General features: G+C 31.8%; 1 long non-coding RNA gene and 1 other non-coding gene across 2 annotated transcripts; one reads left to right on the top strand and one right to left on the bottom strand.

Moving 5' to 3' along the window:
- Window positions 1-6808: 6808 nt before the first annotated feature.
- On the top strand, window positions 6809-7094 carry C54A12.9. Its single transcript, NR_165320.1, has one exon. It is a non-coding gene; the product is annotated as a long non-coding RNA C54A12.9 (long non-coding RNA).
- A 4049-nt stretch (window positions 7095-11143) lies between these two features.
- Window positions 11144-11214, bottom strand: C54A12.6. The gene has a single exon (NR_051052.1). It is a non-coding gene; the product is annotated as an Unclassified non-coding RNA C54A12.6 (non-coding RNA).
- Window positions 11215-12878: the final 1664 nt, after the last annotated feature.

The raw sequence follows: 12878 nt of genomic DNA, 5'->3' as shown, positions 1-12878 counted from the left end.
GTAGGTAAGCTAGGTAGGTAAGCTAGGTAGGTAAGCAAACTTGGTAGGTAAGCTTGGTAGGTAGGGTAGGTAGGTAAGCTCGGTAGGTAGGGTAGGTAAGCTAGGTAGGTAAGAAACCTAGGTAGGTAAGGTAGGTAAGTTAGGTAGGTAACTAACTTAAGGTGAGTAAGGTAAAATTTGAGATTTTAGCTACAAAAGGGCCATTTTTTCCAAAACTTTGAGCGGCCATAACTTTTTTTGAAAAATTTTCATAACGTCTCATTACGAAATTTGGTAGTTTTAGACCATTTTGGAAAGCAAAAGCTCAAATTTCGATACTCCACCTTTAAGAGCTTAAAGTAGACGTGGTATGGTTTCATGATTGGAACTATGCTATTAGATTATGAAAACTCTAAATCGGCGTGGCATAGTTTCAAAATTGGAACTATATTTTTAGACTTTGAGATCTTGAAATCGAAGTGGTGTTGTTTCATAATAGAAACTATGCTATTTGATTTTGAGAGCTTGAACATAATAGACTGAAAGAAAAAAAAACTCAAAAATTTAATATATTTTCCCAGAAACAAAATAAATTACAAGTAATGGGAATTAGTGACTGAAAATATAATTTGATGACACATCAGTAAAATCTTGCAGCTGGTTTCCTCCAAGTTCATCTAATGGTAAATAATATGTTCTCAAAACGTTAATTTCATTGGAATTTAGAGTTTTCATAAACTGAATGACGTTGAAAGGCCTACGTCAGCACGAAAATATTTCCAAATGAATAAAAGGGATCTCACATATAAATATTTTTATATTTTATTGCATGATTTTTTGTATACCTTTTTTTTCCTTCTGAAATCCGACCTCAAACCTACTAATGAGAATTGGAAATTTGAGGTTTTTTTTTCCGTATTCAGTTTGATTCTTATTCCCTAAAAAAAATATATAAGAAATTACTGAGCTCACCATTTTTTCCATCAATTATTCACACAAGTTGAATGAAAGTTCTGATTCCCGTCATCGTGTCATTTTCAAGCAGGGCAAGAGTCATTCGCCTACTCAAAAAATCATAGAATTCATATAAATCTGTTGCCAAACAGATCTTTGAGTTCACTCGACAAAAATAGAAGCGAATTTTTGAAAATTGTCTCGAATCTTTATTTTATTTTATGATTTTTTTTGCGAAAACCTGTGGTTTTTAATTTCAATTTAAAAAAAAACAAATTGAAAAAAAAACGGCAAATTGTTTCCATGAAACATATTTTTGAATTTTTTAGGTTTAAAGTTTAACCATGTTTTACTTATTTTCTTTATTGTTTTTTTCTTAATAAGTAACTCGTATAAAATTTTTAAAAATCCTAAACATTTAGAATCACCAAGTACGTATTTCTAAAATATACGAACATATCTTTTTTGTCCCAATTCTAATTTTGATCCGAAGACTTCTCGTTGAGCTTGGTCTAGACATTAGAAAACTCCGAATAATAGTGAGAATATTTAAAAATAAAGATGGAGAATTTTTATAAATTAAGTGGAAAACAGAAATAAAATCTTTAACTTTTCTGGATCTTTCATTTCCTTTCATTCATTAAATTATTTTGTGCCACACAGGAAAATGTAACAATTCTATCTTCAGACCTAAGACAATATGTATTTCTTTAAAAAGTACTTACTATAGCAAAATTTTAAGCAGAAGAGCTTCACTGTCAGCTTCTGAATTTTCAATCCGAATACTTTCTACTTTCAAAGTTTAGCAATAGACAAACATTTTGCAACCGTTTCAGAAAAGTTTACTTTTTTTCAGTAAATTGAAAAGTTCCAAAAATCTTTACACGCTTCTTAACACCCATAGCCCTCGAATGTCTGCTATAAATTATGCCCCAGTAGTTCAATTTCTGAAAATGATCGCTATGATCTACAACACTGGTCCAAACATTCAAAACCTCCAGTTAGAAAATATAAACTTTTGAACTTTATCTATTTTCATCTGTTTTCATTCATAAAAAACCTGCGAGTAGATCGGATCGGATGCACCCTACCGCAACCTGATACTCTGATGCATTCTCGAGTGCTTGTTAATCGCGAACAATGAAATTATGTTCAATGTTTGTCAGTCATCTTGATGACAAAATTGAATAGATCACATCGAGGGGAGAGCTCACTGTAAAAAACAGTTCGATGATCCCTTCCAGGTAATTCCACTACTATAATCCCTCCTAGTCAGATGATTCTGAACTTTTTGGTGTTCGGTTTAGTATATGTTTGTCCGTGGTCAGTTCAAAAGATGGATGTCAATCAAAATTTCTATGTTATTCTAGAGAAAAGAAATTTAGAATTTCTCGGGTTTGTTTTCTTTCTTGAAATCACGGACTCGAATCTTGTCATAAACCAAACTTTTGACCTACGGTACCCTTAAGTACAGTAGATTTTTTTGCGAGACACTCGTGGGCACTGTATATGAAAATTTTCTATTGTGCCAAGAAAAATTCTAACTGAGACTGCTCAAAAAGTTTGCAGTTTCTTCTCATCATTTTCAAATTTAAACATATTTTTTCCAGATGTTTAGACGAATGTTTACTATTTCATAATCTAAACGTTTTCTACAATTTTATTTTTTTCGATATACTTTTCGTGATCTCAGATTTTATAATTTTCAAAGTTGAATTTGTAATCAAGTGACTCGCGTAGTCAACCTTTCTCCCCCATAATTATTTTTATTAATTACCGGCTTTTTACACTTTTGCTTAGTTGGTATGAATCACTTTTTTCTCCTCCTACACATCAAACTAAAAGTAAGGAAACAAGTTCTATCATCTATTTTTATTTAGAAATTAACGGAAACAGGTGGAATTTGAATCGAATTTTTTTTGGAGTTGTTGAATTATTTATATTTCTTTCGTCATTTTTTGGTAGAACTTTCATGATAATTTTTTAGACTTTTTCGTTTTTAGATTTTTTATTTTACTACGCTTTTTCTCTTGAAAAAAAAATTAAATTGGCATGAGCTCAGCACAAACCAAATTTTTGAGGTTTACATAAGAATTTAAAATTTTCAAAAGAACATGCCACGTGCAGTTTGAAAATTCAAAAATTGTTCGTTCCGCTTCATGCTCCCCCAAAACATTGAGTGTTGAATGCCCCATGGCACTATTCTCAAAATTTGAATTTACACTTTCTGTTTTTCAAAAAATTTTGTGGAGCTGGTATTGCTGAAAACAAGGAAATTTGAATGATGCTCACAGTATTTACATATCTAGTGTGAAAATTGCACAATTTTTCTATGAAATTTTAGATTGAAACGGCGCAAAAACTTGGAAAAGATCCATTTGTAATAGTTTTGCTTTTTCCAAAAACATTTCAATGTTTCTTTTGTGGACTTGAATGCACTCCTCGTGCTGTAAAAATGGACCACAGAATTTTGATTTTCAAGTTTTCATTTCAAACTTAATTGGCAAAATATGACTGTAGTTTTTTTCTAGGAAAAATGAGCTCACATCGAAAGACTTTTCAGCTGTATTAATGATCAGTCTGTAAAAAATTTTCGACCGATTAATGTAATTTTTCCTGCTAAAAATTAATCGCATCACTTAAACAAACAAACATGTCGCGGACTTGTTCTAATCATTTCTAGCTTCTTCTTATCAGGGTGAAAAGTAGAAGGTCGTAAACTTTCATGTCGTGTTTCGGTGTTTGGACTGATTCTTTAAAATATTTAGAATTTCAGATGGAATTTCCGATTACTTGTAACTTTAAAACCTCTATATACCCTCAAGGTTCAGAATTTGATCTTTACTTTGATCTCACTCCTTATTCTTTCTTTTTCTTTTATTTCTTTTACCATAGTCCGTTTATTTCATATCCGAATTGACATGAAATGCATAAAAGAAGAGGTAATAGTGGAGATGGGTGATCGTAAAAATATCCAGCTCATTTCCATTTTTCCTCTTTGTTTTCGCACACCTTTGCATCCTTGTTTTTGTGTGTGTGTGTGTGTGTTTGGCTTTAGAACAAAAAAAAGAAAACATAAATTTTTACTGGAAAACACATAAAACAAAAAGTTTTGAAATCCAACTAGCACTTTTCAAGTGGTAGATATTTCGAAATGACAGTTGGAAACTGGTAGTTTTAGTTTGTAGTCTTTGTGCTTTCTCGAGATATTCTAGTTAGGTAGATCAAAAGTTCGCTGCTTCACTGTTTGCTTGCTCCTTTATTACTTATTCGGATATTGTGTGCATGAAGTTCTCACAGTGACTCACAGTAAAGGGGAGGAGTTTCTTTTATCGGAGTGTCGTTGTGAAAACCTGTGAGTAACTTTTTTAGCATTTTTTGTTTAAAAAAATATCAAGAAATTTCTAGATAAAAATTATTTCCCAGATTCACAGTCTGTAAATGGGGGTTTATTAGTCGCGTAACCAAAAAACTTCTACTCTACCGACCTGATTTTTTAAAACATTAAAGTGATTAAAATCAATTTTCATTTTCGTCTTTGAATAATTAAACAAAACCATTATTGCATCCTCTATCTAAAATCATAGTTTGTAGCAGTTGATGCTATTCAATGGGAGAAATTAATATTTTTATATCACATTTTGCTATTTAATAGACAGTTTTCCGGCTCACTATCAAAATGTTGTTATTGTCGTTGACAAGTTGTTGAATGTTTTTCTCTAAACCTGTCTACAATTTTAAGTACTTTTTGATATTTCTTGTTTTAAAGGTATATTATATTTTTATCAACTTAAATGGTTTTAGTCAAAAACATAAACTCCTAATGTTTTGAATAACTATTTTAAGAACTCTGAAAACCTCCAAAACTTAGAATTTACAATGCAGTTTTTTCTAAAAAAATTACCAGCCTTCACCTGTTATTAATTTTTGGAATTCGCAAATATTTGTCTCGAATTAATTTCTTGTAATAATCCTATTACAAATTGTTTATGCTTTATTTCCTTTTTCAAACAATACAGTGAAACTATAGATTTTTATACGAAAATCTGTGTTTCTCTTTGTTTCTCAAAAAAATTTCTTTTTTGGATTACAAAGGGTCATGGGGTTGTGGTTTTTTGCTCATTCTTAGTTTCTACTTTTTTGGAGAAAAGATCAAGATTTTTGCCAATTCTTTTGAGAATTTCAAATGCGATTTAAGGCAAGGTTTTGATAAAAATAATTTAATAAAAACTGAAGGGCAAGTTGAAAAAGTTGTTCTACAAAATTAAAAAAAAAAAACCTAATCGAACTGAGAAGAAGCAGAGTAATTTATGATTTTCATTCTATTTTTGACACATTTTCTCATTGGAACCGTGGTTTTCGAACGGCCGAACATAGATTGTTTTTTCTCATTATGAGTCTCTAAAACTAATGACGTACCATAAACCACTTTCATATTCCTGGAAGAAAACTGAACAATTTTAGAATGGAAGTCCTTAAGAGTATCCAAAACCAATACTCCTCTTGTCTAATAATACAATAAGGCGGAGTTTGAGTTATGAGTTTTGAGTTTTGAGTTTTGTATCTGTCTGGAATTTTATTGTGACCATTTAAATTCTCATCTGAAACTATTTGAATTTCTAACAATTTTTATCAGAAACCAGGTTATCAACAGTTTGAAAATCATATTTTACTTCCTTTCTTGAGAACATTTATGCGATTAAATTTTTTCAGATGAGTTGGAAGCGCTACGATGTTTAATTTTTGGTTAGAAAAATAAATTTCTCAAAAACTTGAACAGTCCGTTTCCACTATTTTCAAGTGTTTTTCCAAGATTTTCGATAAAGCAGATCCTAATTCCAGTTAAGATTTGCAAGAAGAAAATAACTTTGCATATACATAAGTGTGCGACACAAGGAGAATTTTACCAACCTTCGTGTAGAGGACCCTCTCAGAAAACGGGCTGTTTATTTATCGTAATTTCGCATTTTGCTGAAACGCGTATTTAAGGGAGCACGAAGTTACTGTTTTTTTAAAAGTATTTTCTGTATTGTACTGCTTCGCCGTTCATTGTGAAATTTTTGGTAAGTTCTTAACTACTTATGTTAGGGTACATTGGTATGAAACACCACTTTCTGAATCTTGCTACAAGAAATTAATCAATTTGATCTACATCAGGGCTCTACGGCAACTGAACTTTTTGTAAATGTATTAACTTTTATGCAGAGATTTCAGAAAACTTTGAAATTACGCTACCATATAAAATGTTGCTTCTTAATTATTTTTAAAATCGTTTTTTTTTTCTTGGTTTGTGTTTTTTGCTTTGTCTACTGTATCCATAAATACCAGTTATGATCGAAATCATGATTGATGCTTTATACTACTTCCGCTTTTTTGTAAAAATATGTTTTTCGTGATTTAATTATTATCCGAGTTTGAGTATTTTAGAATTTGCAGATTCTAGACATTCCTTAAAAATGAAATTACCAAAATCTTCCTTGTTTGCGAAAAAAAAAATTAAAATCTGGTTGAAACCTCATCTTACTACGTGTAAACGATACATCAAATTGCGTATTCATAAACTTCAGTCTCCGACAAATAAATTTCCCACGCTACTTCATTTCCTCTTCATCATCACTTTAAAGTTTCAAACTTTTTTGTTTTTTATTTTAAATGTTATTCCGACCGAGTTTGATGACCTTTCTGTCATGAACTCATCTCCCTGAAGTTTCCTGTGCACGCCGAGAAACCTTTTTTCATCATGATGTTCTCAAAATAGGAATGTCCCATGATCTCTTACACACACCCTTTTCTTCAGAAATATTTTGTAGGAAGATTTGAAAGAAGAGCTCCTTTTCTCCATCTCTTCTCCCATAAAAACCTTCAATCTTTGCCAGACTCGTCCTTGTCGTCCGACTATCCAAACAAGTGAAAAATAGAGAATTTGGTAGAAGTAAAAGAAAAAGAGTCATTTTCCGGTCAAACATCCGTTAGACAAGTTACTCAGAATGATTTTCTTCCGACTTTTTGGTACAAAGAATTTTTAATAAAACATCATTTTTAATCATTTGTAATGTGATATTTTGAGATTTATGAGCATCTGATATTGTAACTGATTGCAGATTGAGTTGAATGTATGAGCTGAAACAATAAATAGATTCAATAAAAACCTGATAGATAAATGTCTACATGCCTGCCTATCGCCTATTGTTCTGCATGTTCGCGTGAAGAAGGGTGTTTACGTGGGAAGATGAGGGCGCCACTGACCTGCAGCGCTTTTTTCGGAACCTCCCGGAAGCACTATTATACTGTTGTCTGAATGTTCTTTTTAATTTTTTAATTTTATGTGTCCTTCAAACATTTTTCAGAAGCACATTCCGGGCGAGAAAAGTTAGAGCGCATGCAGGTATTTATTTTCTTGTCAACGTAGAAATTTCAGTTGGCTGATCTTCAGATGCTCGTCTCAATTTTTTAAACCTGTATTCCATGAAATCCACACACACTTTCTTTCTTGTCACGAAGACGGATGGGTATATTGCTAGAACAAAACATGATTGTATCTTACTGAAACTGCCATTGAAGCCAAAAACAAAAATACTTTTAGAAACGAGAAAATGTATAAATTATCTGGAAATTTTTTTTATATCTTTTTTCAATTTGCATCCACCCCCACTTCAAAGAAAATTGTATTTTAATTGCAATATTTTTTGAAAATCCATAGTTTAAGGATTACGCGTATTTTTTACTTCGGATATGTATTTTCTTCTAGCCTTGGGGCATATGAATAAATATGCTTGAATTTTTGCAATCTGGTAGAGTGTTCGACAGGCAAAAATATTGAAAAAAAACACTAAATTATATTGTTTATTTATTATCTAACTTTAATTAGTGACTCAATTTAAAGTTTGATATAAAATAATTCAATTTCCGAATAAAAGTTGGGATTGAATTGTGATTCAGAGCCATGCCAAACAAGTTCTAATAGACTCTAGTTCAAAACAAAGACGCGGGAGATTGGCGGTGCACCAACTTCCTTCATTCAATTAAACTATTTTGAATTTCTCACTTTCTTCGTTTTTGTTTCTTTTTGGTTTTCTCGATGATTGCTTGGTTCTTAAACTTTTGAAGGGAGACGACTTCTTGGAATTCATTGAATTTAAACTTTTGATCGTTTCAATACATTAATTGCCCGGTGAAAATATATGCACTTTTAAATTTTGGAAAAAGTTTTTGCGTTAAAAAGAAACTACCTGAATTAAGTAATTGTTTTTGAGAGGAGAACACATTTTTCAAGTTATAGAAAATTTTGAAAACTTCTGAAAAAAAAACTTTTTCGTTCCAATTTAAAAAATAAATAGAAACAGCAAAAATTTCACCAAATTATTATTGAAATTTGTGTTTTTGTTTTGTTTTTCAGTTGAAAACGGCAAGGAAGGTAAGTGAACTCAAATTGATAATTTCCAAGTTTCAATTTTCCGTGCTAAACAGACTATCTGCAATATATATCTCCATTTTCCCACATGGCCCTCTAACATTGATCATGCACCACCACTGGCCACCACCTCCATCTAATTTTTGCTCCTCGTTTTTCTGTTGAAATTTCATATTCATCTTCCTCTTGAACAAGGTGCCTTCCTTTTTGCAGAAAATATTAGTTTGCTCTCTTCTGTTCTCACTTCCTTTCCATACGTTTACCCATGTTCATTTTCTAATTTCTTCCGGCTCCTGCCACGTCATCATCAAAAACCTGTGCAGTTCTGATAACAATCTATTAGCTATTTCTGTGTTTGTTATTGTAATTCACCACCTAACTGACAATTGGATTTCTAGAGAAAACATTCATTTTTGTAGAAATTTTAAGGTTTTTTTCTATTTTTTAAACAATTCCTTGCTACTTTTTCCTTTTTGAAGCGATTTTTTACATTCTCCAAAATTTAATGACTGATAGTTAAAGTCATATAAGTTTTGTATGAAATCTTAAAAGTTCAGTAAATAATTCCCAGCCATCCCAAACAAAAAGCGGGAAATGCAAGAGTGCGGGGCATAATTATCTACGAAATTGTGTTTTTTGGTTTTTCTTGGCGTTTCTCCGGATGACAGAATATAACAGGCGGTGAACTGAAAGAAAAACATACTGAAAACAAGATCCGGGATTGTTTTAGTACACAGATCACTGTTCAAATCAAAAAATTCAGTTGATTCCTTGGAACTTTCCCAGCATGTTGCAAGCTCTTTTTTCAGTATCACATTTTGTTTTTTAGTATTAAAAAAAAAAGGAAAATTGATTTATTATAGACTTGCTTGAAATCATAAATCATCATAAAATTTGTGTTCCATGTTTATTTTCCTCGTTTTTTTCTGAAGTTTTTCCAAATTAGTTCCCTATTATTCTAATCTGAATTCCTTAGAAATATGCATGTTTCCGGTGTAGTTACTAAGAAGATCCTATAGAATATTCAATTGCAAAAAAAGAAACATCCTTCCAGATGTAAATTATCAACGGTGTTACTATTATTTGAAAAAAAAAGCTGGTTGATCGAAAATTACCAGTAAACTTTGCTTGACACTTTCCAGTTTCCCAGATTGTTTTCTCTGACGTCGAGCATTATTTGAGCTTATCAGTCAAACGTGTGAACGTCAGGACAAATGAGATTGTCTAAAAATGTCTGTTTTTCTTTGAGAAAGCCGTGATTGAATCATACGCAATACGTGTTGGTAACAACAACCAATTCACATTAGGAAATTGGAAAATGTCTGATAATTTTGTTGGAACACAGAACAATAGCCACTTTGGCATACATCTACCTAATTTCCTCAATCAGTATTGCAACTGCAACGTGTATAACACCCACGCTTTTTTAAAGTGTTTCGAGTTCCCGCACATTCTGACAGTTTTATAGAATACCGCTAAAACCAGTAAATTTCAAATGTTGGCAAAATCCCTCCAAGGATCAAGATTCAACTCAGGAGCAGCCTTTTCGCCAGTCTCTGGATTTCGAAATTTTTCGTTGCACTGTCACAGTGCAATAATAGGTTTTCATAATAAAAGTAATACGGTAGATGTTCTCTCTATTGAGTACTTTTCGCTGAAAATAGTACAATTTTATTGCTACAGCAGTCTGTTATGTAGAATAACTCGTGTGAGAAAAAAAAACAAAGAAAAGACGAAAATTGAATTAGTCAGATGTACATTTGTGTGAAAACATCTACAAGTCTCGTACATATTGTTTAAGGAAATAGTTGCTATTTACAAAAATTGTTGCCTCACTAATTTTTGGAAACGCCCGAGTTATAATAAGTCATCGACTTTGAAGACTATATTTGCCAAGACAGGAAGCCTAGAAAAACATACCCAGATGCTCGAAAATTCAGAAAATCTTACTTTTTCTGTCACCTTTCTCTTTCTTCTACTTCTTCATATTCTTCCCATTCACAATATTTTTACCTCAGTTGTTGTCTTGTTGTGTTGCCAATTCAAAGATCATTCGATGTGAGAAAAAAATATCCGAAAGACATTGAAGACGATGACACATTCACTCCTTACATACACCAATTTTTCTGCAACTGGCTCGAGAAGAATGCAAAACTTTTGAATTAATTTTTTACGTTTAGGAGAAAACCACAGTATTTAAAAATTGTTTTTAGCAGGTTATTGGGCATAAATGAGTGCTTGATGGTGGAACAATTTTTTTGAAGGAATCATTTTTGAATTATCCGAGCAAATTCGGTACTGCAAAAGTTCATTTTTCTGAGAAAATATCTGAATTTTTCGTCTAAAAATGTAGCACTAATTCAAGTTAAAGTCTTCAAAAGTTCTTGAATGTTTTCGCTGTCAAGTTCATCAAAGATTTTCCTAAATTTTACTTTATCTTCCTATTTGCGGAAGCGCTTAAAATCTTAAATGTTTGGAGCAAAACATTTTTTTGGGTCTCAGAGAAAACTTCTTTTAGACTATAAGCCAGTGGCTCTTTTTACCTAATCTTCATATAAGCTCTTGATTTGTTGTTCGTTTTCTTGAGATTGATGTTCCCACTAAACATTTATCAAAACATTTGTCCTCAGTAATCTCTTGATTTCTTTCTATTTTTAACATGACTTCTGTTCAGTTTATCTTTGACATGATGTAAAGATAAAAAGGATTTCTTTGAATTAAGTTTTTGTTCTGTACTCTGATTTCTCCATTCTTCCTTCCATTTCTTCTATTCCAAACTTTCTTCCACAAAGCCCCACACACACAACTTTTCAATTAAAGGTTTCGTGCTCTTTGGCAATTTTCACATTTCCGGTGCCATCTTGTCCTTGCTTTTCGGACCCTTTGGAATTTTAAGTCAAAAGTGAGAAAAACGAACCAAAAATGAAAAATAAACGCCCACATTTAGACAATGGAGATTTCGTTTTCCACCCACCAGTTTGGAAAAACTTTTGAGTTTCGATTCTAGCTTTGAAATCTTATGAAACATTGTTGGAAGAAAATTGCAAAAACGATGTGCAGATTTCATTAGCACATTTTACTCCTAGTGACCGTGACCAGTTGTGGTTTGATTTTTATAATTCCTGTTTTGTTTTCCGTAATTCGGAAAATTGAATTTCCCTATTTTATTAGACAATAATAAATTTAATCAGTTCTTTTCTCAACATTAGTTTCAACTTCCTTCTAAAAATCATTCAATGCTTCCGAAGACAAATTTAGAAAACGATATATAAAAAGACGCTTCACTTTTATAGATGCATTATCATTTTTCAATTCGTCTTTTAATGCTAGCATATACTTTTCATTTTTATTGGAAAGTTGCACGACTTAAGAATTTGCTCGCTAAAAATCATTAGAACAAAATTCTAGACGATCTGCGGCGATTAGTCTAGAAATGGTTTTTGTTCAGACGTTATTATTTTGAATAATATTTTTTTGAAGAAGTCTTTGAATTTTTAATTTTCAATAGATCATAAAAGGCTTTTGGTTTTGAAAAAAGTTATAACCAAATTGTTTTGAATAAAAACACCGATTTTTGGAGTTTTTGAATTTTTTTCAACGAAAAAAATTCACAAAAAAAAAAAAAGAAAACGTATGTTTTGTTTCTAAATTTCAAACTTACATTAAATAAAACTCACAATCAGTCGGCAACGTATGAAAAATTTCAAAATCTGCAGAAAATGCATTTTACTAAAAATTGACTTCTGCGTTTTGATCTCAGAATGAAAAAATTCGGAAGGTATGCCAACAAAACTTTACTATTTGGGAATTAATTCACAATAGCGTATTCCAATTTTTCAAACATAATTTTGCAAGAACCCTTGAAAGTTTCCATAAAATCCTTATCATCCTTACTAAACAAGATAAACACAGTTTTATGATCTTTGGCATGTTTGGCTCTTCCCACGAGACAAAATTGTTTCTTTAATTGGATCTAACTCGAAAAAGAAAACAGGGAACCATCATTATCAAATTGCATTCTCTGAAAAAAAACAGATATCCGGATCTTCGGATCAAAAGTCTAATTATAGATGATGTTCTTCTATTTAAATTCAAATTTGTCCTTTTCCTTCTCCCACTTTACACCTTAACCGACTCCTCCTCATTCTGCTTTTTCCTCTTCTTTTTTTGATGTAGTCGTCAGTTTCATATCGAAATTAGAAATAGGTGAGAAAAAAGAGGATCCTCTTCTTCCATTTTTTCAGCATTTTCCAGAACGCCTAATTACTTTTCATTGGTGTTCTTTGATGATATACTGAAAAACGAATGAAGAAAGTGGAAAATGAAGTGGAAAACAAGGAAAATGAAGACATGAAAATTCCTATCAATTCTCGTGTTCTCTTTTTTCTTATGTATTTGTTGCCCCCCGGGCTAGTGTCTAGACCCAATAATTTGCAGATCTTCTCCTCCTTCACTCTCTCATCACTTTCAGTCCCGCTTTTGTGCTTTTTTGAGTCTTGTTTGCTCTTTTTATGGGCTCTTCAAAGAACACTAA

The sequence above is a fragment of the Caenorhabditis elegans genome, chromosome II, assembly GCF_000002985.6.
Source record: "Caenorhabditis elegans chromosome II".
NCBI classification, from domain to species: Eukaryota; Metazoa; Nematoda; class Chromadorea; order Rhabditida; family Rhabditidae; genus Caenorhabditis; species Caenorhabditis elegans.
This window is presented reverse-complemented; position numbering and strand designations above follow the sequence as displayed.